The sequence below is a fragment of the Bos indicus genome, chromosome 17, assembly GCF_029378745.1.
Source record: "Bos indicus isolate NIAB-ARS_2022 breed Sahiwal x Tharparkar chromosome 17, NIAB-ARS_B.indTharparkar_mat_pri_1.0, whole genome shotgun sequence".
In the NCBI taxonomy this organism is placed as follows: Eukaryota; Metazoa; Chordata; class Mammalia; order Artiodactyla; family Bovidae; genus Bos; species Bos indicus.
In genome coordinates, this window is record NC_091776.1 from 14243438 (window position 1) to 14265346 (window position 21909).

Genomic DNA, 21909 nt, shown 5'->3' on the forward strand with positions numbered 1-21909 from the left:
GTTAGCTTTGTAGGTAAGATTTCTTTACTATAATCTTATGATGACTTAATTATAAAAATATGAAGAGTCAAGGTCATTTCTTCCCACAAACATTAAATTTAAGTATGAAAAATTCATCAATAGAAGTACAGAGAAATTGAGGAAAAGTTCAAGGTTAAAGTAATTCCTATTTTTTCTCTGGACTCTTGCTCTGGTATAGATGGCAGGGCCATCTGATGTCTTATTGTCTCTGACTTGTAAATTGCTTTAGAGACAAGTTTAGTTGTGTGTTCTCTCTTGGTTAACATTTTGTTTTTATTGAAAAGAATAGAACTCTGGTAGTTGGTGATGGACAGGGAGGCCTGGCGTGCTGCTATTCATGGGGTCGCAAAGAGTTAAACACGACTGAGCGACTGAACTGAACTGAACTGAACTGAAAGTTGTATCGATGCTTGGGCCATTCACTTGATTAATTTAACACGATAATATTGTTATAACTACTTTCATAATATATATACCAACAGAAATACATTGTTCTTATTCTTTATTTTTCTATAATTGATTTAGTACAACCAACACTCTCTGAACATGCAAGTAGGTTAAGAATTAGATTTTTTAACATATAAGAAAGTAAATCTAAGTTGCCAAGCTCAAATATGTACATAATACTATTTCCTTAATTATCATGCAATAATGAAAAGCCATATGAATGTTTAAATGGAATATCACAAGAATACACAATGTTTTTACATTGCTTTTCAAGTTTTACTACAAATGAATGATAAGTGTACAGTCACAAAACCTTAGTCTCCAGGATTCAGAAATTTCTTTTAAGTTATTTAAACCAATTTCCAAAACTTTATTAAAAATAGAAAGTAGGACTGGACAGATTAAAGCATTTAATTGAGAATACAGGGTAATCTTTTTATATATTCAAATACATGTCAAATTTGCATATCTTATTGCATTTACAGAGTTATTCAGAAGTTTCTTTTTGTAAGCAAAGTCATTAAGTCTTTTCCTCAGGATACTCTGCCCACTGACATAATTAAATATTCCAGTGGAACTCAGTTCATGTCTGTGCCCCGAATGACTTAACACTTTAGACTTTCAGACAAGTTATCGTAAATGAGTGCTTTATACATGTGTACTATCCCACTTCTTTTAATAGGAAAAAACTTTTGTGTTGATTTATGCATCAAAGGATGAATGTGTATGTCATTTTATATATTTAAATCTATTCCACGTCTTTATCTATGTATATGTACCTATGTGTATGTATGTATGTAGGTATGTATGAAAGGCATTTCCAAGCACAAGATTTATTAGTGTGATTAAAACATCATCTTTAATGTAACACATACCTTGCCTGTTCAGCAATGAAGGAAATAATAGCATTTTGCTCTCCTTTTAATTTATTCAAAATAATGAAAATAGACTCAGAGGTTTAGAATGAGAAGAAAACTTAGATTTTATCTAGATGTTACAAACCTGTTCATTTGAAAGCATAATCATTAAAATGCCAAAGAATAGAATGTCAGTCTTAAAGAACTGTGCATGAAGCCAACTAAAGTTTTGAATAAGAATTCTAAGTCATTTAATTATAAAAATTATGTTAACATACAAAACCAAGCATGAAAGAAAACATTTGTCACTGGACTCATTATGATGAAATTTTTATCCTGAAATTGTACAACTTGGGAAGGTATACAACATATTGGTTTTTTTGACATGCTCATTTTTCACTTGACCAAAATGTACATGTTTATTTTTTACATGATTGAAGTCTTGTCTTTGAGTTCTTCCAAAACTTGATTTGGTGAACCGACTCTCATTGATTACTGTGGCAGATCTTCTAGAGAAAAAACAAAACGGTGGTATTAAACACAATTATATTTAAATACAGTGGGAAATCAATTCATAAAATAAATTTCAGGATTCTATATTCTTACAGAGTTGTCCTTGAATACAACTGTTAGGAAATGAAAGGAATTTCTTTTCAGATTAGCTCTATTAGAGTTCTGTGTAGTGAAACAGAATTTCTTAGAAAATCTATTCTAAAAGCCTTAGAACTTAAGGAACAAACATAACTGCTCTTGTCCTAACTTCTGCAGAGACGAGAAACTAATAGAGAACTTGTGAAGGGGTGGAATAGAGTGTATGTAAATGATACATACAGTATCATGTATGTATCGTGAAAGCAGTAAATGGTAAGTGGGTGGAATTACACATACGTGTTTGAATTTAAGACAAGGTTCCTAGTTTGTAATCTCTTTCAGAAGTAACTGTTTTTTCTTAGACATAAGCACGGGCAAGGCTGTACAGAAACTCACTGCTAAATTCCTCTCTGATTCTACCATGTGAAAGAAGGGCCGGCCTCCCACACCAAGTGTGATATCCCCCTTTCCTTAGCTAGTAGGTTGGATTTATGTTACTTCCAGAAACTGTGTGAAACAGATGGGCTAAAACTTTGCTGTTATGGAAGCAGAGCATTTCCCACAGTCTCCTTTGATTGGGGAATTACAGGAATGGTGCACCCCCAAATTCTGCCATAGCAAATGGACTGGTAGAAGTCACATGTGGCCATCACTGTGGGCAGCTAACTCAGATTGACTTATTCTCATTTCCCACCAACCATTAATCCTGTGCAAGTTCAAGGAGGTAAAAGCAATTCATTCTTTATACCCCAACATCTCTTGTTCTTGTTGAGATGGCATGATCACTCCCATCTCTTATTGCCTTTGACTTGTGAGTTACTTTAGAGCAGTATTCTACAAAAATAGGGCTAACCCACTTCTTGAAATCTTGTGTGTTTTCCTAAATTTCCTGTGAAGTGGGGTCTGATTTGATAACCCATTTTGTTAGAACAGGCAGATAGCTAGAAATGAGCAGACAAAGGGAGGCACAGACCAAATGGCAGGAAACCCCACATCTTGTAAACAAAGCAGGTCCTTGGGCAGACAGAAAACAGGAAACCTTTGGACTGACAAGAACCCATACATTTGGGGGTAACAAGTGTCCTGGAGGCAGACAAAGAAAGGTAGCGAAAGGTGGAATCTCCAGTGTCCAAATGTACCTTTTGCTCATTATGTTCTTGTTGCAATACAATCAGCTGTGCAGATAAGAAGTTTCCATCATGTACTGATGCTGTGACACTTCTGATCAAGACTGAATAAGGACAAAGATCCCTCCTTTTCTTAGAAAGGTGGAGCTGGGTTAAAAATCAGGAAGTATCACTCTAAACCTCTCCCCTCCCAAATGAACATTCTGCCCACTCATTTTTACACCCCATATAACCAGTTTGTTAAAGGAATTCAGGGCAGCTACCCAACCTGAATATACTCATCCTCACCCGAGAACATCCTATCACTTAATAAACTCTATTTTCTTGAGTTACGTGTCTCATCTCCTATTTCTTTCTGCCAAGAATTTACTCTCTGGTAACAATTTCACTAACTTACTAGGACACATTTAATAACTTCATTTGCACAAATATGGAGAAATGAATTGAACCTAAAATCTGATTCATCTCACTTTCCACTGCCTTTATGTATATTTGAGACATAAATGAAGAACTGAGGCATTAATCTTGCTAATGTGGAAATCCAAAATCACTGCAGATGGTGACTGCAGCCATGAAATTAAAAGACGCTTACTCCTTGGAAGAAAAGTTATGACCAACTTAGCATATTAAAAAGCAGAGACATTACTTTGCCAACAAAGGTCTGTCTAGTCAAGGCTATGGTTTTTCCAGTAGCCATGTATGGATGTGAGAGTTGGACTATAAAGAAAGCTGAGTACCGAAGAATTGATGCTTTTGGACCATGGTGTCGGAGAAGACTCTTAAGAGTCCCTTGGACTGCAAGGAGATCCAACCAATCCATCCTAAAGCAGATCAGTCCTGAATATTCATTGGAAGGACTGATGCTGAAGCTGAAACTTCAATACTTTGGCTACCTGATGAGAAGAGCTGACTCACTGGAAAAGACCCTGATGCTGGGAAAGATTCAGGGCAGGAGGAGAAGGGGACGACAGAGGATGAGATGGCTGGATGGAATCACCGACTCAAGGGACATGAGTTTGGGTAAACTCCAGGAGTTGGTGAAGGACAGGGAGGCTTGGTGTGCTGCAGTCCATGGGGTCACAAAGAGTCGGACACAACTGAGCGACTGAACTGAACTGACTGAACTGAATGTGGAAATGCACACAGTTCCTTGACTACACCATATTCTGTCTTCTTTTATTATTTTGTTCAAGCTGGACTTTTGCCTAGAACGGACTCTTCTCTAGAAACATCTATCCATCCTTAAGACTGACCTCAGCTGATTTCATCTGCAGAAGCCTTTGCTATTAATGCCTGCCCCTATCTTTTTAGATACTAATGCCTCTGCTACCTTAAAACCTGTTCCCTACAATGACCACAGTCTGTTTCCCCCAAAGATGCTCAACTTCTAGAGGACAGAGACTCCTATTGGTATATCTAATAAGCATGTAGGTGCCCAAACCACAGTAAGCATTTGGAAAATATCTGTTGCACTTAAACTTACAAGGATATTTTAATGAACTTTGATGGATTAAATTGTCCCAAATTTTGTGGGCTATCGCACAGAAAGATTCAAGATTATATGGGAAAAAAATCGGACAAAACATTAAACACTAAAATCATCACCAAAATAAATCAGTAGTTAAAAGCATATAGAAATTTAGGTAACCAAACATTAGGTCTTGCCTAGTAATTGCTCCATTTTAAAAACAGCTTCAAAGCATTTTTTTTTTTTTTTTTTTGGAAACAGTGCAGAATGTAGGTAAAAGAAATAACACATATTTGTCCTAGCTTCAAATCCTATAATGAAGTAACCCTAGTTAAAACAAGTGAATCTGGTTCAGGACTCAAAATGTATGTTGTTTAAGGTATCTGCACTTTGGGGTTTTATTAATCCTGCTAGCTGAGAATGACATGTACGCCATTCACCCTACCAAGCATGAACCTTCTATGACTAAACAATTACATACTAATCATCTTCAAGCTTTAAGAACCTACAAGGTAGTGTGATGAACCTAGTTCTGCATATAGGTTACGTGGCTGGGTTGGAGAGTTTAAAATTCTGTTTTTTATGACCCCAGAGTCTAAAAAACCTAGCAAGTCCTTTAAAGATAAGTGCTAGGTCTAGGGTTAAATATTTGAATCTGGGAATTTACAGCCCCTAAGATCTGTCACGATTTTTGATAATTATGGGAAAAACTTCAATTTTGTAGAAAGCAGGATCAGTTCCCTTTTGCTTGAGCATTTAAAGCCCATTCTACAGCGACTTGTGTTTGGTTATTATCTCCCGAAACACATGTCATTTGGGTTCACACCTCAGGCAAAATTTAATAGTAATAGAACTATATACTCAATTAGTGATATTATATAACAGGTCATAATTAATAAAATTAGTTAGGTATTAAAAACACATAGCAGAGGCAGCAACTACTACTCAGCTCTTATGAATTTGCTCTCATGTTGATAATGGATACTTCAGTCTTGTTAGAGTTTACATTTTTTTTTTCCTGCAGGAAAGTACTAATACCTGGGTGTTTGTAAATGTAAAAATTTCACACTTTTTAAGGTTGTCTCTTTTTGGAAAACACTACTTAAGTCAATAGTGTTCTGGGTGAATAAGATACACCTGCTGTTTTCACCATGTTTATGTATCCCCTTTCCACCTGAGAGTGGAAATGATAAAGGAGCCAAGTGACTGGCAGAGATCATTGGGTGTGGAACCTGCAAAATTTTTAACAGCTACTAGGCATTGGAGAAGTCAATGGCACCCCACTCCAGTACTCTTGCCTGGAGAATCCCATGGACGGAGGAGCCTGGTAGGCTGCAGTCCATGGGGTCGCTGGGAGTTGGACACGACTGAGCGACTTCACTTTCACTTTTTCCTTTCATGCATTGGAGAAGGAAATGGCAACCCACTCCAGTGTTCTTGCCTGGAGAATCCCAGGGACAGGGGAGCCTGGTAGGCTGCCGTCTCTGGGGTCGCACAGAGTCGGACACGACTGAAGTGACTTAGCAGCAGTAGTAGCAGGCGTTGGGTGCTTACTCGGTCCAAGAACTGCTCTAGGCACTCTAGTACTTATGGTAGTTCATTCGATCCTCATGAAACTCTGTGAGGTGAACACCATCATTATGCCCATGTTGAATTATCAGCCCACTCACTATTATTATCTCCATAAGAATAGCTGGCTTAGGGTTACACAGCTGCTAAGTGGTGGAGTACGGATTCAAACCAAGGTCTGGCTCCAGATTTGGGGCTATTGAACTAGCCGCCTACAGGTTCTCCTATACTCAACTTTGTAGCTTGAAAAATAAAAAGTACAGAAAAGAACTTGTTTTTTGCTTTATGTGTAGCATTTTTTTTTACTTTTTTTTAAAAGATACTTTACACCTAAGAGAGAATTTTATTATATTGAAGAGTATAAAAGTAAGTTATTAATTTATTTTCCTTCCAAAATGGCAAAAGGCAATAAAAATATTAGCACCAACCTTTTTGTTCTGTTTGTCCAGGAGTTTCAGAAACACGTGGTGATACTTGATTTCTCTATGAATAAAAGGGAGAAGAATGTTAGTGCCACAATTTTATACACTTAGACACAGTAAGAAAAATACCTCAGATTAAAAGCACATTTTTTTGGCTAAAGTTTGTTTTCTTTCAATTAAATTCACGTTGTAGAGTTCTTTTGTGGAGAAAGCAGTTATTTTATAGATACCTATAAACTTTGGTTTAAACTTGTATTTGTAAATAGTATTTGTTATTTCCATAGGAGAACTATTACTCCAAACACTGACTGTGTCATAGTTCCCTGCTGTAATGAAAAGCTGAATTGAAATTTTTTTTAAAAAGCGATAGTTCTTTTAGTCATAATAACCATGACCCAATTCTACTATATTCGTATGCAAGATGTTCTCTGAATTTTGCCAACCAAGTATGTCATTGTCTTTTTCAGATTTAGGTCATCAGCCAAGAGAGAAGACAACTAAATTTCTCATCTGTGCCCAAAAACAAGGGGATGACTTTGTCCCCAACATTTAAACTGCAAACAGAGGAGTCATCTTCCACTCAAGTCCTTACAAAATCTCTCATATTAGAGCAGACACTCTCAATTACTTTACTTTTAATAAGAAATTATTATTTAGAGAAGATAAATTTACATGGAGTAAAGCTAATCAATCATAGATTTGAATGATTATCAAAGTCACCTAACAAAAATAGTTAAAAAAGAAAAGGGCAAGGGAACTCTATGTAGATTTACTATCAATCTTGTTGTTATAGCCCTAACATTGCAGTTTTGTGAGCTCTCGAAAACAAGCATTTTATAAAGAATATATACGTATATAGAATGGCTGTGGTATGGAGATCACAAAGAAAGACAAAAATAGAGGGTGAATGAGAACTCAATTGCACCACTCTTTTGTGACTAGGTACTTAATGACCTAGGATTATAATTCCAAATTACTAGCATTATAATCACACACACAAATGTTGTGTCTGAACTACCTTAAACAGGAGGTTATAGCAAAGGTGATGTGCTTTAGAATGCTGTCATACAGACTCAAAAGTATCTTTAGTGATGAAAAACATTATTCATGGCTGAAAATTCATAGGTGGAATTTGAAAAATCTGTCCCAGGAAATAGAATAAAAAAGCAAATATTTTCAGCATTAGTAAATATATCGTGTTATTTTAAAGATTTTTCATATGCAAATTAAACTAGATACTATAATTAGACATTTGACTATTTCATACACATCCATCAAAATATATTAAACCAAGTTAGAAGCCTTGGAGGATGTTTCGTTGGAAAACAGGTAGATTGGTATTTGGGGATTCTTCATAGGCAAATGCCAAATAAAAAATTCTGCTAGAGTAACTCAGTGACTTCTCTGTGTCCAGTTGAAAAAGATGGAGTTTCATGCGGTTTGTTTTCCTTTTGAGTTTAGTTGAAGCCGTAGAGTTAAACCCTCCTGGAGCTATTTATACCAGAACTTAAAATTAAAACTGAGTCCTCACCATTTGCAGTATGAAAAAAAGGCTGACACTTCCGATGGTAATTCCAATGATACCAGCAATCAGCGCAAGAATAGCGATTACCATTGCTATAGGAGAAAAACAGAGGAGCAAATTATAAAAGTGTAAAGTAAATGACCACACAGCATATGTAAAATAAAGCAGGTAAAATCAGGGTAATATCGCTTTGTCTTTTTATAGGGGAAAGTGATAGTCCACAAACAGTGTTGGGAAGGTAGCTCCAAAGTGGTAGCACAGAGTCTAAAACAAATCTGGACTAAGACAGGAAGGATCTGTATTTATTCTGGATGTACCCACGGTTGGCTAGAAAGCTGAAGATATATAACTTAAAATAAAAATGATGATCAGATTATATACTGCTGTTTCTAAAATGTTTAAGGAAATTGGAAATGCCTATTTTGGTTCTGAAAAGAGCATATTTTATTTGTTTTTACAATTTGTGTCATTGAAATAAGTAACACTCTTGTTTTTGAAATTAGCTAGTGGTTACCAGTGGGGAGAGGGAAGAGGGAAAGGCAATATGGGGATAGGAGAATAAGAGGTACAAACTGTCATGTGTAAAATGAGCTGCAAGGATATATTATTGTACAGGGCTTCCCTGCTGCCTCAGACAGTAAAGAATCTGCCTATAGTGCAGGAGACCTGGGTTTGATCTCTGAGTTGGGAAGACCCTCTGTAGAAGGGAATGGCAACCCACTGCAGTATTCTGGCCTGGAGAATCCCACGGACAGAGGACCCTGGTGGGCTACAGTCCATGGTGTCATAGAGAGTTGGACACGACTGTACAACTAAGCACAGCACGTATATTGTAGAGCACACAGGGAATGCAGCCGTATTTTATAACAACTATACATGGAGTGTCACTTCTAAAAGTGTGAATCATTATATTCTACACCTAGAACAAATAATAATGTACAGTAACTATACTTCGATTAAATTTTTTTAAGCAAAATCAGAAAGAAAATAAACTTAAAAAAATAAAATTGATGCTTCTGTTCCAAGGCATTTAAAACTCTCAAAACAAAATGTTAAATGGAATGATCATCATTCTTTGTCAAATATTAACAAACCTGGCTGTGTCAAATCAGGTTGAACTACTATCATTTGTCCTAAAAAGACAATATTGAAAATAAGGTCAGAAAACATATGTCATATTTAAAAAATACCCCTTTGGAATTAGACTGTCTAGTGGATTTTTGTTATTCCTTAACTGTGTTTAAAGAACTACATAGTTTATCTTTCAACAGTGAGTAAGTAAAATATATGAGGTGATGTGTCAGTCTTAACATTAATAATCTCAATATCTACTTTCAGCTACCCAACAAGTTTCCATTCATCAGGAATTAGTAAACTCCCTCATGCACTAAAGGGAAGGATATGAGAAACTATTTGAAGAACCATCTATGGACTTCCACAAGAAGCAGTGCATTTTTTAAAAATGTAAAAATAGTGATCAGAAAGAGATATATTGAGCTGTAATCCCACATGAACATCAGTCCAATCCTCAAAAAGAGCTGGACATGACTGAACATCCATTCAGTTAGAACTGGACATGGAACAACAGACTGGTTCCAAATCGGAAAAGGAGTATGTCAAGGCTGTATTCCGTCATCCTGCTTATTTAACTTATATGCAGAGTACATCATGAGAAACGCTGGACTGGATGAAGCACAAGCTTAAGTCAAGATTGCCAGGATAGATATCAATAACCGCAGATATGCATATGACACCATCCTTATGGCAGAAAGTGGAGAAGAACTCAAGAGCCTCTTGATTAAAGTGAAAGAGGAGAGTGACAAAGTTGGCTTAAAACTCAACACTCAGAAAATGAAGATCATGGCATCTGTTCCCATCACTTCATGGCAAATAGATGGGGAAATAGTGGAAACAATGGCAGACATTATTTTGGGGGCTCCAAAATCACTACAGATGGTGACTGCAGCTATGAAATTAAAAGACATTTATTCTTTGGAAGAAAAGTTATGATCAACCTAGACAGCATATTAAAAAGCAGAGACATTACTTTGTCAACAAAGATCCGTCTAGTCAAGGTTATGGTTTTTTAGTAGTTATGTATGGATGTGAAAGTTGGACTATAAAGAAAGCTGAGTGCCAGAGAATTGATGCTTTTGAACTGATGAATTGATGGTGTTGGAGAAGACTCTTGAGAGTCCCCTGGACAGCAAGGAGATCCAACCAGTCCATTCTAAAGGAGATCAGTCCTGAATATTCATTGGAAGGACTGATGCTGAAGGTGAAACTCCAGTATTTTGGCCACCTGATGCGAAGAGCTGACTCATTTGAAAGATCCTGATGCTGCGAAAGATTGAGGGTTGGAGGAGAAGGGATGACAGAGGATGAGATGGCTGGATGACATCACCGACTCAATGGACATGAGTGAGTAAACTCCAGGAGACAGTGATGGACAGGGAGGCCTTGCGTGTAGCGATGTGTGGTTTCACAAAGAGTCGGACATGACTGAGCAACTGAACTGAACTGAGCTGAATTCTTTGCTAGAGTTAATACCCCCTTACCAGTCCACAATAATATTTCTTTTTCTGCTGTCTCCCAATGCCATTTTATGTCATTTCTTAAATTTACTACTAATAACATACTGCACTACATTCCATGACCTCATCAAAGACTTGATTATAGTGGGTCATTCTCTAGCCGCTCACTATTTACAGGATTCATGGCATGTGTGCTGTGTGTGTCTGCAGTGGACCCATGAATGTTTCTGGTTTGACACTATCATGTGGGCTTCACACTGAAATCACTTTGAAAAGTAGATTATTTAACTGGATCCAAAAGTCCAGTAATGGGTTCTAAGCACTTAGCCTAATTTTCTTCTCTTGGTCTCCATCCTCCTGAAAACCCATTGCTTCCCTTTTTCTGTGTTTCCACTAGCTAATGATCCAAGAGCTATGCTGTCTTCCTTGAGACTTTACTTTCAATCCAGAGGACCCTGCTGAAACCCCACCTACAAAAGACCTTCTTCTTTTCTACTTTCAACCTGCTCTTCAAAGTCATCTTCTTCTCCATAGAAGAATAATCAGAGAGACAGTGAATGCCACCTGATCATCCTTATCTCAGGACCCAGATGGCTTATACTTTACTGGGCACATATGATGTCTTGGGCTCTCAGTCAAGCAATTTTACACACATTTTCTTATTTAATTCTTAGAGAAACACTGTGAGATAGGTATAATGAGCCCCATTTTAAAATTAAGAGATGGAGACCCGTTGGAGAACTCAGGGCTCAATCTACTCAGGTCAGCACCTGGGACAGGGCCAAGCTCAGGGCTGATTCCAGCCAGGTTTGACCGTAAGCCCCTCTCACCACTGCACTACTGGATCCCTTATACCTGGCCTACTATTTCATGCTCACATTCATCATTTATGTGTTTTTCTAGAATGTTTTAATGTCTTTAATCTACAGTATTATTCTTGTCCAACATTCCAGAAGCGAGAGTTCCTCTAGAGGAGAGAGACTTTGACTATTTTGCTTTCATTTCTCGGTCTTTGTCAGTTTCCCTGCAGTAGTCAGTCCCATTAAGTAGAGCTGCATCATAACAGTGACTCCAGAGAAAAACTGTTTTAAAACATCAAGAAACCCCTTGTTGCTGTTTCAACAATTATATGCTCAGGAGCGAGTGGCGCTGTACTAGGAATGGCACTGGTCGAAGAAGGCACAGCTGTATGAAAGAGAAGTTGAGAAAGGGATTAAGGTTGAGGGAATGAGTGGACCACAGAGCACATCACACAAGACAAATTCATCCCACATCTCTCCCAGTGGCAGCTCCAGAATTTTCATGTGGCAGGGCCTTACAGGTGAAGAAGGCGAGCCTTGATTTCCCCATCTGTAAAATGATAATACTTCAAAATGTCATTGAGAGGACTAAGTTAGTTTAATATATAATTTGTGTGCCTTCACACACACACATTAGTTAGTATAGTGTGTAGTTAGTTGCTCGGTCATGTCCGATTCTTTGTGACTCGTGGACTGTAGCCCCCAGGCTCTTCTGTCCATGGGATTTTCCAGGCAAGAATACTGGAGTGAGATGCCATTTCCTTCTCCAGGGAATCTTCTCAACACAGCGTCTGAATTTGCATCTCCTATGTTGCAGGTAAATTCTTGACCACTGAGCCACCTGGGAAGCTCCACCTGACTCATTCAGATCAGATCAGATCAGTCACTCAGTCGTGTCCGACTCTTTGCGACCCCATGAATCGCAGCACGCCAGGCCTCCCTGTCCATCACCAACTCCCGGAGTTCACTCAGACTCATGTCCATCGAGTCAGTGATGCCATCCATGTATATAAAAAATTATTACACAAATTAGGTATCAATTCAGTTTAGTTCAGTCGCTCAGTCATGTCCGACTCTTTGCAACCCCATGAATCGCAGCACGCCAGGCCTCCCTGTCCATCACCATCTCCTGGACTTCACTCAGACTCACAGGCATCGAGTTGGTGATGCCATCCAGCCATCTCATCCTCTGTCATCCCCTTCTCCTCCTGCCTCCAATCCCTCCCAGCATCAGAGTCTTTTCCAATGAGTCAACTCTTCACATGAGGTGGCCAAAGTATTGGAGTTTAAGCTTTAGCATCATTCCTTCCAAAGAACACCTAGGACTTATCTCCTTTAGAATGGACTGGTTGGATCTCCTTGCAGTCCAAGGGACTCTCAAGAGTCTTCTCCAACACAACAGTTCAAAAGCATCAATTCTTCAGTGCTCAGCTTTCTTCACAGTCCAACTCTCAACCATACCCTTGACTAGATGGACCTTTGTTGGCAAAGTAATGTCTCTGCTTTTGAATATGCCATCTAGGTTGGTCATAACTTTCCTTCCAAGGAGTGAGCATCTTTTAATTTTGTGGCTGCAATCACCATCTGCAGTGATTTTGGAGCCCCCCAAAAAAAGTCTGACACTGTTTCCATTTTTCCCCATCTATTTCCCATGAAGTGATGGGACCAGATGCCATGATCTTCGTTTTCTGAATGTTGAGCTTTAAGCCAACTTTTTCACTCTCCTGTTTCAATTAGGTATATGGTGTGACAAATAACTAGTATCTCTAAGTTATCCTTCATCATTTTGATGCAAAGGTGTAAAGTATAATGTAAGAACAAGTGCTTTTCTCAATTGAAATATAGTTGATTTACTATAATTCAAAAAGAATTCAGTTATACACACACACACATACACACAGACATATATGTATATTTTCAGGTTCTTTCCCATTAAATTATTACTAAATATTGTATATAGTCTCCTGTGCTATACAACAGGTCCTTGTTGTTTATGTATTTTACACATAGTAGTGTGCATCTGTTAAGACCAAGTGTTTTTAAACAATAACTAGATCATAGGAATGTTGAGGTTCAGCAACTATTGAGTTTAAAATCATGGAAAGAAAGATTTTCATTAGGAATCAATGAAAGCATGTAAAAACAAAATAGAATAGCTAATGAACAAAAATGATCTGTCTCTCTAGTTCAGTGCAATTCACTCACATTTAGGGCACACATTTATAACCCCTGTGGATACCAGTGAGCTTTTCTGAAACAAGCTTCCCTGGGCTCCTAGATCCCAGGCCTGGCACATTTTGAATCTCTTCCACACTAGAACAGGGCTCCGTACATGGTGGGTATTCAGTGAAATACTAGCTGTTGTAAATGTTTGGCCAATTTCCTTTCTTTTTTAAAAAGATCTTCTCATTTTCTTGAGATATAATTCACATACAGCAACGAATTGTTTGACTAGGTTCTTATGGAGAGACAGGGAGGTGAGTGTCTGGATAGCGCCTAAAATAAATGTACTGATGAATGAAACAAGCCACATGCAAAGGGGCATGCACGGAATGAGTGTAAGAATAGTGGAAACCTGCCTCCACAGCAGACTGACACAATATTTTGGATGTTTCAATAACAAGCACACAATTTTACAACTACGAGAAAAAAAAAATCCCAAAGTGAAAAACAAAAAAATAAAACCACACCAAATTTAAAGTTTTTAAGAAGTGCATGCATGCTAAGTCACTTCAGTTGTGTCCGACTGTTTGCAACCCTATGGACTGTAGCCCACCAAGCTTCTCTGTCCATGGGATTCTTCAGGCAAGAATACTGGAATGGCTTGCCATTTCCTCCTCCAGGGGATCTTCCTGACCCAGGAATCGAACCTGCATCTCTGGTCTCTTGCATTGGCAGGCGAGTTCTTTGCCACTAGTGCCAACTGGGTAGCTAAAAGTTTACCTGAAGCCATCTAGAATTTTCACTGAGTGCAAAGATTGCACTACCCCAGGCTTTCTGCCTGTCTGAGTCCAGAGTTTCAGTGGTTAGTTAGGGAGGTGTGCTCAGTCTATGGGATGGTGCCCCCTCCTCTTTATGAACACCTACAAGACCCTGCCTGCCCCAGCCCCTGCCTGCCTCCCCATCAGTGCTTGCAACTTCGTTCTCCTTTGGGGTCCAGGCATCTGGACAGCTCTTGGTTCCTCAAATGCAGCACACTCTTCTCCAAGCCCACACCTTTGTACCTAGTCTTCTCTTTGCCTGATATATCCTCCCATCATCCCCTTCTTGGCTGGCTATCCACTTTTCAGGTCCCAGTTCAAGGACATTTTTATTGGGAGGTCTTCTCTGACCTCCCCTACTTTCTGCTACTGCTGCTAAGTTGCTGCAGTCGTGTCCGACTCTGTGAGACCCCATAGATGGCAGCCCACCAGGTTGCCCCGTCCCTGGGATTCTCCAGGCAAGAACACTGGAGTGGGTTGCCTTTCCTTTTCCAGTGCATGAAAGTGAAAAGTGAAAGTGAAGTTGCTCAGTCATGTCTGACTCTTAGCGACCCCATGGACTGCAGCCTACCAAGCTCCTCTGTCTTTGGGATTTTCCAGGCAAGAGTACTGGAGTGGGGTGCCATTGCCTTCTCCGTCCCCTACTTTGGTTTAGGCTAAAAACTCCACAAGATCCCAGTGCTTAGCATAGTGTGTTAAAGCTAAATGAAATCCTATGATTGTTTAGAATCCAGATGTTTTTCATAGGCCTTGATGGTGTGGATGAAAAAAAATTGCCTGCCGTATCAGTGAACAAAGGATGTTGCAGACACCATGCTTTCAGCCATTGCTGCCCCTGCAGACTGTAGACCCTGAGGGGATTCAGGATGCAGAGAAGCAGGCTCAGTTCAGTTCTGTTGCTCAGTCTTGTGACCCCATGAATCCCAGCATGCCAGACCTCCGTGTCCATCACCAACTCCCAGAGTTCACTCAGACTCATATCCATAGAGTCAGTGATGCCATCCAGCCATCTCATCCTCTGTCATCCCCTTCTCCTCCTGCCCCCAATCCCTCCCACCATCAGAGTCTTTTCCAATGAGTCAACTCTTCGCATGAGGTGGCCAAAGTATTGGAGTTTCAGCTTTAGCATCATTCCTTCCAAAGAAATCCCAGGGCTGATCTCCTTCAGAATGGACTGGTTGGATCTCCTTGCAGGCCAAGGGACTCTCAAGAGTCTTCTCCAACACAACAGTTCAAAAGCATCAATTCTTTGGTGCTCAGCCTTCTTCACAGTCCAACTCTCACAGCCATACATGACCACAGGAAAAACCATAGCCTTGACTAGATGGACCTTTGTTGGCAAAGTAATGTCTCTGCTTTTCAATATGCTATCTAGGTTGGTCAAAACTTTCCTTCCAAGGAGTAAGCGTCTTTTAATTTCATGGCTGCAGTCACCGTCTGCAGTGATTTTGGAGCCCAGAAAAATAAAGTCTGACACTGTTTCCACTGTTTCCCCATCTATTTCCCATGAAGTGATGGGACCGGATGCCATGATCTTCGTTTTCTGAATGTTGAGCTTTAAGCCAACTTTTTCACTCTCCACTTTCACTTTCATCAAGAGGCTTTTGAGTTCCTCTTCACTTTCTGCCATAAGGGTGGTGTCATCTACATATACGAGGTTATTGAGATTTCTCCCTGCAATCTTGATTCCAGCTTGTGCTTCTTCCAGTCCAACGTTTCTCATGATGTACTCTGCATATAAGTTAAATAAACAGGGTGACCATATACAGCCTTGACGTACTCCTTTTCCTATTTGGAACCAGTCTGTTGTTCCATGTCCAGTTCTAACTGTTACTTCCTGACCTTCATACAGATTTCTCAAGAGGCAGATCAGGTGGTCTGGTATTCCCATCTCTTGAAGAATTTCCCACAGTTTATTGTGATCCACACAGTCAAAGGCTTTGGCATAGTCAATAAAGCAGAAATAGATGTTTTTCTGGAACTCTCTTGCCTTTTTGATGATCCAGCGGATGTTGGCAATTTGATCTCTGGTTCCTCTGCCTTTTCTAAAACCAGCTTGAACATCAGGAAGTTCATGGTTCACGTATTGCTGAAGCCTGGCTTGGAGAATTTTGAGCATTACTTTACTAGCATGTGAGATGTGTGCAATTGTGCGATAGTTTGAGCATTCTTTGGCATTGCCTTTCTTTGGGATTGGAATGAAAACTGACCTTTTCCAGTCCTGAGGCCACTGCTGAGTTTTCCAAGTTGGCTGGCATATTGAGTTGCAGCACTTTCACAGCATCATCTTTCAGGATTTGAAATAGCTCAACTGGAATTCTATCACCTCCACTAGCTTTGTTCGTAGTGATGCTTTCTAAGGCCCACTTGACTTCACATTCCAGGATGTCTGGCTCTAGGTCAGTGATCACATCATCGTGATTATCTGGGTCATGAAGATTTTTTTGTATAGTTCTTCCGTGTATTCTTGCCACCTCTTCTGAAGTGTTTGAACCAGACTTTCATTTGGAGAAGATCATTGTCTATGGCACAAAGGAGGATGTAGGAAAAAAAAAAGAACAAGCCAAAAAACCATGGCCTGAGCTCTTCATAAGACGATCCCATCTTGTGTTCAGTACTGGTCAAGATAAATCATTTTGCAAATAGGCTGCTCCTCCTTACAGAGGGTCCTTATCACTTGTCAGCACAGCCTTTGGTAGGGAAGGCCTGTGGACTAAGACCTTCAAGGACAGAAAATTGCAGCAAGTTGTAAAAAGAATATGCCACAGAGCCGACGGTAAGATCTCACACCTCTAAAAACTGGCACTTTCAAGCCTCTCATTTTAAGCAAAGTCAGAGAAGAGGAACATGGTGTTCGCCAGGGATAATCAGTTCTGTGTAACTTTTTGCTATCCAAATAAGAAAATGCTTAGGGAGAGATAGCTCATTAAAATTAATTTGAACTTTAGCAAAGCAATTTTAACAGTCTAGCCTGAACCTCTTATGGGCTGGATTCCAGGAGGCATTTCTTTCCTGCCTTTTTTCCCCTCTTTTGCTCTAGGCCCTTCCCTTTCTGTTACTTGTTGTTCAGTCGCTCAATTGTGTCTCTGTCCTCTGTGCTCAGACTCTGTGCGACCCCATGGATTGCGGCACTCCAGGCTTCCCTGTCCTTCACTGTCTCCCGGAGTTTGCTCAAACTCATGTTCATTGAGTCAGTGATGCCACCCGACCATCTCATCCTCTGCTGACCCCTTCTTCTGCCTTCTATCTTTCCCAGCATCAGGGTCTTTTCCTGTTTGCCTTGTTCATTGATTAAAAGTCAATCTCAATTTTGTCCTAATTAATTCAGAATATACTTTTACATTTTACCTTCAAGTCCCTTGGAACAGTTAATCTAACTTGCTTATTTTACAGATAATAAATTTGAAAATTAAATGATTGGCTCAGTTTAACAAAGTAGGTAAGGAACAAAACTGAGACCGAATTCTGCTGTTTTCCAATAATATTCCTACTTCACAGATCTCCACCTGGTTGAGATCTTGTCAGCAGGATTTCTTCGATGTTTTAGCATATTAGCTGGTGAACATTGGGATGCATTGTACACACAAAAATGACAACTAAGTTCCTTGAAATTCCCAGATACCCTAAGGGCTAGAATTGATAGAATAATCACGTAGTCTTCATTTTGATGATTTGTTCACACCAATTTATTGTATTACTTCCTTTATACCTCTTAGACTTCCATGTCCTCTTGTTAGAGCCTCTAAGAAAAACTGTTTTCTGCTCTAGCAATATTGACCTGAGGGTCTTTTCCTTAACCCTTTTACTTCTTTTTCAGGAACATATCCAGACTATACCTGAAAAATTCCACTCTGTCTCCAAGAGAAGCACTTTTACCTCGAGGCATAATGGAAGATGTGTCCAGTGTCACACTACCTAAGGAACACATGGGTCTTGGACCAACACGGCACAGTTCCTGAGCTTCACTGGGCTCCAAAGACTTACTCTGAAGCCTCACCCTTCGCCTGCTTGCACTGAGTCACTGGCTGAAACTTGAAGGATGGATAGAGTTTTAGGCGGAAATGTGGACGAGGTCGAATTAAGGTGAAGAAGTGACCTTAAAATGGGCTAAAATATGAAGAAAGAGAATACAGTGTGCATTTACGTGGGCCTTAGAGGGCAGCCAGTAGGCAAAGATGGCAAACCTCTCAGACTGACACGAGTTTCATGTTCAAGTGGCAAATTAGTGCAAACGGGAATAAAAGGGTAGGTTTAGCAAGGCCTCAAACTCCTAGCTTAAAAAAATTTTTATAGTGCCCAAATACTAAAATGACATTTGCTCTGGCACTTTGCACAAAGTATGTATTTGTTACTTGGACTGAATCACTTAATTTTAGGTTTCAGAGGCAGGAATGAATGAATGAATATGCCACCCAGAATCTTAAATATTCCAAATTTGTGTGGTGGTATCATCTCATACTTGCATAACATCTGAATTGTTCCAGAACATTCATCTCTTTTGTCTTGTATTGTCACGGCTCTGACCTCACAGTTGTTCAGAAAAACTCTACCAGCCTGAGATGTCTGGGTATTGCAGGAGGGAGCACGACAGTGCGGGAGAGGTGGGTTGACTCGTGGGTTAGAGACACAGTCGGGCATGGAGATCTAGTCTCCCAGCTCTCTGCACTATGCTCTAACTGCTAGGCACACAGCTCTCCCAAACAACTGACTTTCTAACATGGAATGTCATTAGAAAGAATATAAAATGCAATGTTGGACCAACACCCTGTAGTTTTGCTCTCTGCCCAAATTTCTAGCTGCTGAGCTCCTGTCATGAAGTGATAAAGTCATCTCATGCAGTCGTTGGTTTTAGCTTGGTTCCCTCCTGCCTTGCAACTGATAGAAGTCTTATCTCAGCAAAGCAAACTCTTACAAGGATACACCCCACCTATGAAAGGCCTTCAATAGTTTCCAAGTCAGAAAGTGACATTTTCTAAGTGTTAGACTTTTCTGGCACTGGGATGACCAGGAAAACTGATCGGTAATGTATTTGTGAAAGTTCTGAACAGCTTATTTGTGGTAAAACTGGGAAAAACTCACATTTGCTGGCTTCCAACTCAATGCCTTTTCTTCCAGACCTTATTATTTTTTTACAGAATGGACAGGACTCTTCCTTATTCCAAAAGATATTTGGAGAAAGCTATTGCCATGAAGCAATATTTTAAAAGAAATACTCAGTTTTGCCCTTGAACCAAAGGGTTGACAACATCAATCTGATCGAGTTGTGATAATATAGTTAGATGTCCCTTTTGTCTGCTGTTGTTCACTTTTATTTTTTTGGAGAGATTTAGTAAGTCAAAGTAGCTAGTTACAATTTAGAAAAATTGAACTTTCTAAAGGATAAAACGAGATGCCAGTCCAGGTTCGATGCACGATACTGGATGCTTGGGGCTAGTGCACTGGGACGACCCAGAGGGATGGTATGGGGAGGGAGGAGGGAGGAGGGTTCAGGATGGGGAACACATGTATACCTGTGGTGGATTCATTTTGATATTTGGCAAAACTAATACAATTATGTAAAGTTTAAAAAAAAAAAAGTTGATGGGATAACATTTGCACTTAAGTGTTTTGAATAGCCCTCGAAATTTTGTGTGAAGTCTCTGGTTAATGACTCTTAGAGAGCATGTCCACTGGTGCAATCAGTGGACCGGATGTCAAATGCAATGACCCAGTGTCTGCTCACCTACAGAGTGGCCTGCTTGGACAGTTCCCAGCAGCCAGTGGGTCACAACTCTGTCTTCCCCAGCTTGGTAGAGAACAGCTCCTCACTAAGTCTGCCTTGAAGCTGTTATTGCCTCGGAGGACAGTGGTTTCCCTGACGGAACTTCATAGCCTGGCCCTGTCAGTCTATGTCCTGCCCAGATTCTAGTCACTCTCGCTGTTCCGAACTATTACTGAACCAGCCAGTGAGAGAGAAAAACCAGCCTATAATCCCAGCCACTGTGCATTCTTCAGCCTCAACAGATAGAAAGCAAGGGATATTTCTGTTCATTGCCCCAGGGAGAAAGGAGATCAGGATTCTAGTCCTGGCTTTGCCACCAAGGGGTGGAAGACCTGAGTAAGTCACCGAATTTTCTAAGCCTCCATGTCTCACTTATAAAATGCGAGTAAACGGCAGGGGTCCCCAAACTCTGGGATCTAATGTCTAATGATCTGAGGTGGGGCTAATGTAATAATAATAATAGAAATTAAGTGCACAATAAATGTCATGCAATTGAATCATCCCAAAACCACCCCTCCCACTCCTGGTCTATGGAATTGGTTGTCCATGAAACTGGTTCCCTGTGCCAAAAAGGTTGGGGACTGCTACCTAAGGTACTCCATTATTCCAAAATCATAGACATTTGCATGTCTGAGACAGTAATATTCATAACAAACAAATTGTGTATTAACTACATTCTAGGCATTTTCTCTTCAAAACAATTACCTGAGAGTATATTATTATGTATTAATTTATTATGTGTAGAGGAAAAAAAACCCAAAGATCAGAAACATCGCTTAACTTGTCTAAGATCATAAAGCTGATAAATGGTGGAGGTGGTGTTTCATTTCCCACCTATTTGACTGCAGAACTCTCTGCCAAGTTCTGCCATGATCTATGCAAAATAAAAAAGGTTGAGAGCACCAAATAAGTGTCATTAAAAGAAGATGAAACTCTCACCAAGTTATGTAACTAACTCTCAAGTAAGCCATCCCTTCTAATAAATCAGGGCTAACTGAAAAGATGCAAAACCAATAATTTCTGTTGTGCAGAAGCTGAGGGTGGGAGGATTAGTCCCTTAACATAGAGGTAGAATGATATCCAGTGTCATATCCAGCTTATGGAAGGACAGATATTTCTGGTTGATAACAATTTATAACCTGAAATATCATTTTTTTCCCTGCTAAATATCTTCTAGTCCAGTTACTCTTGCTTTACCATGAATCCTCAGAATTAAAGAAGATTTCACGTATTTTAGATATGCCAGCTTTATTTTAAGATATGGGCATTTGTGTAGCTAAACTCCCTAAACATATTAGATATGGGATTAAGGAAGTTAGACTGGATGAGAAAAATTCTAATTAAAAATGAAAGTTCTCACGCACTGATACTTCTCATGCCTGGCTGGACAATAATGAATGGGAAAACAGAAACTAAATCAGTATGCTCACTCTTGTTGCTGTGTATTAGAATCATCTGTGTACTCAGACATTGGAGTCTAATGCACTGCCTGCCGCAAGAATATTGCTCCAGACTAGATAAACATGTAGAAACTTCATTTTCCTAATCATTAGGATCTTTTCTTACATTTTCAAAGGTTCTAATATCAGTTGCTGCTGCTGCTGCTAAGTCACTTCAGTCGTGTCCGACTCTGTGCGACCCCATAGACGGCAGCCCACCAGTCTTCCCCGTCCCTGGGATTCTCCAGGCAAAAACACTGAAGTGGGGTGCCATTTCCTTCTCCAATGCATGAAAGTGAAAAGTGAAAGTGAAGTCGCTCAGTTGTGTCTGACCCTCAGCGACCCCATGGACTGCAGCCTTACAGGC

At 39.7% G+C, this 21909-nt stretch overlaps 1 protein-coding gene and 1 long non-coding RNA gene across 2 annotated transcripts in view; one reads left to right on the forward strand and one right to left on the reverse strand.

Annotated features, from left to right (window-relative positions):
• The window catches only part of LOC139176689 (uncharacterized), a 48450-nt gene extending 28687 nt beyond the window's left edge, over positions 1–19763 (forward strand). Inside the window, exon 3 of the long non-coding RNA XR_011561092.1 lies at positions 18160–19763. This is a non-coding gene — a long non-coding RNA (uncharacterized lncRNA). The remainder of the gene's footprint in view (positions 1–18159) is intronic.
• Positions 511–21909, reverse strand: part of LOC109571540 (FRAS1-related extracellular matrix protein 3-like) — a 53906-nt gene continuing 32507 nt past the window's right edge. The window contains 3 exon segments of the mRNA XM_070769057.1: positions 511–1834; positions 6509–6563; positions 8034–8119. The gene's annotated coding sequence lies outside the window, so the exon portion shown is untranslated.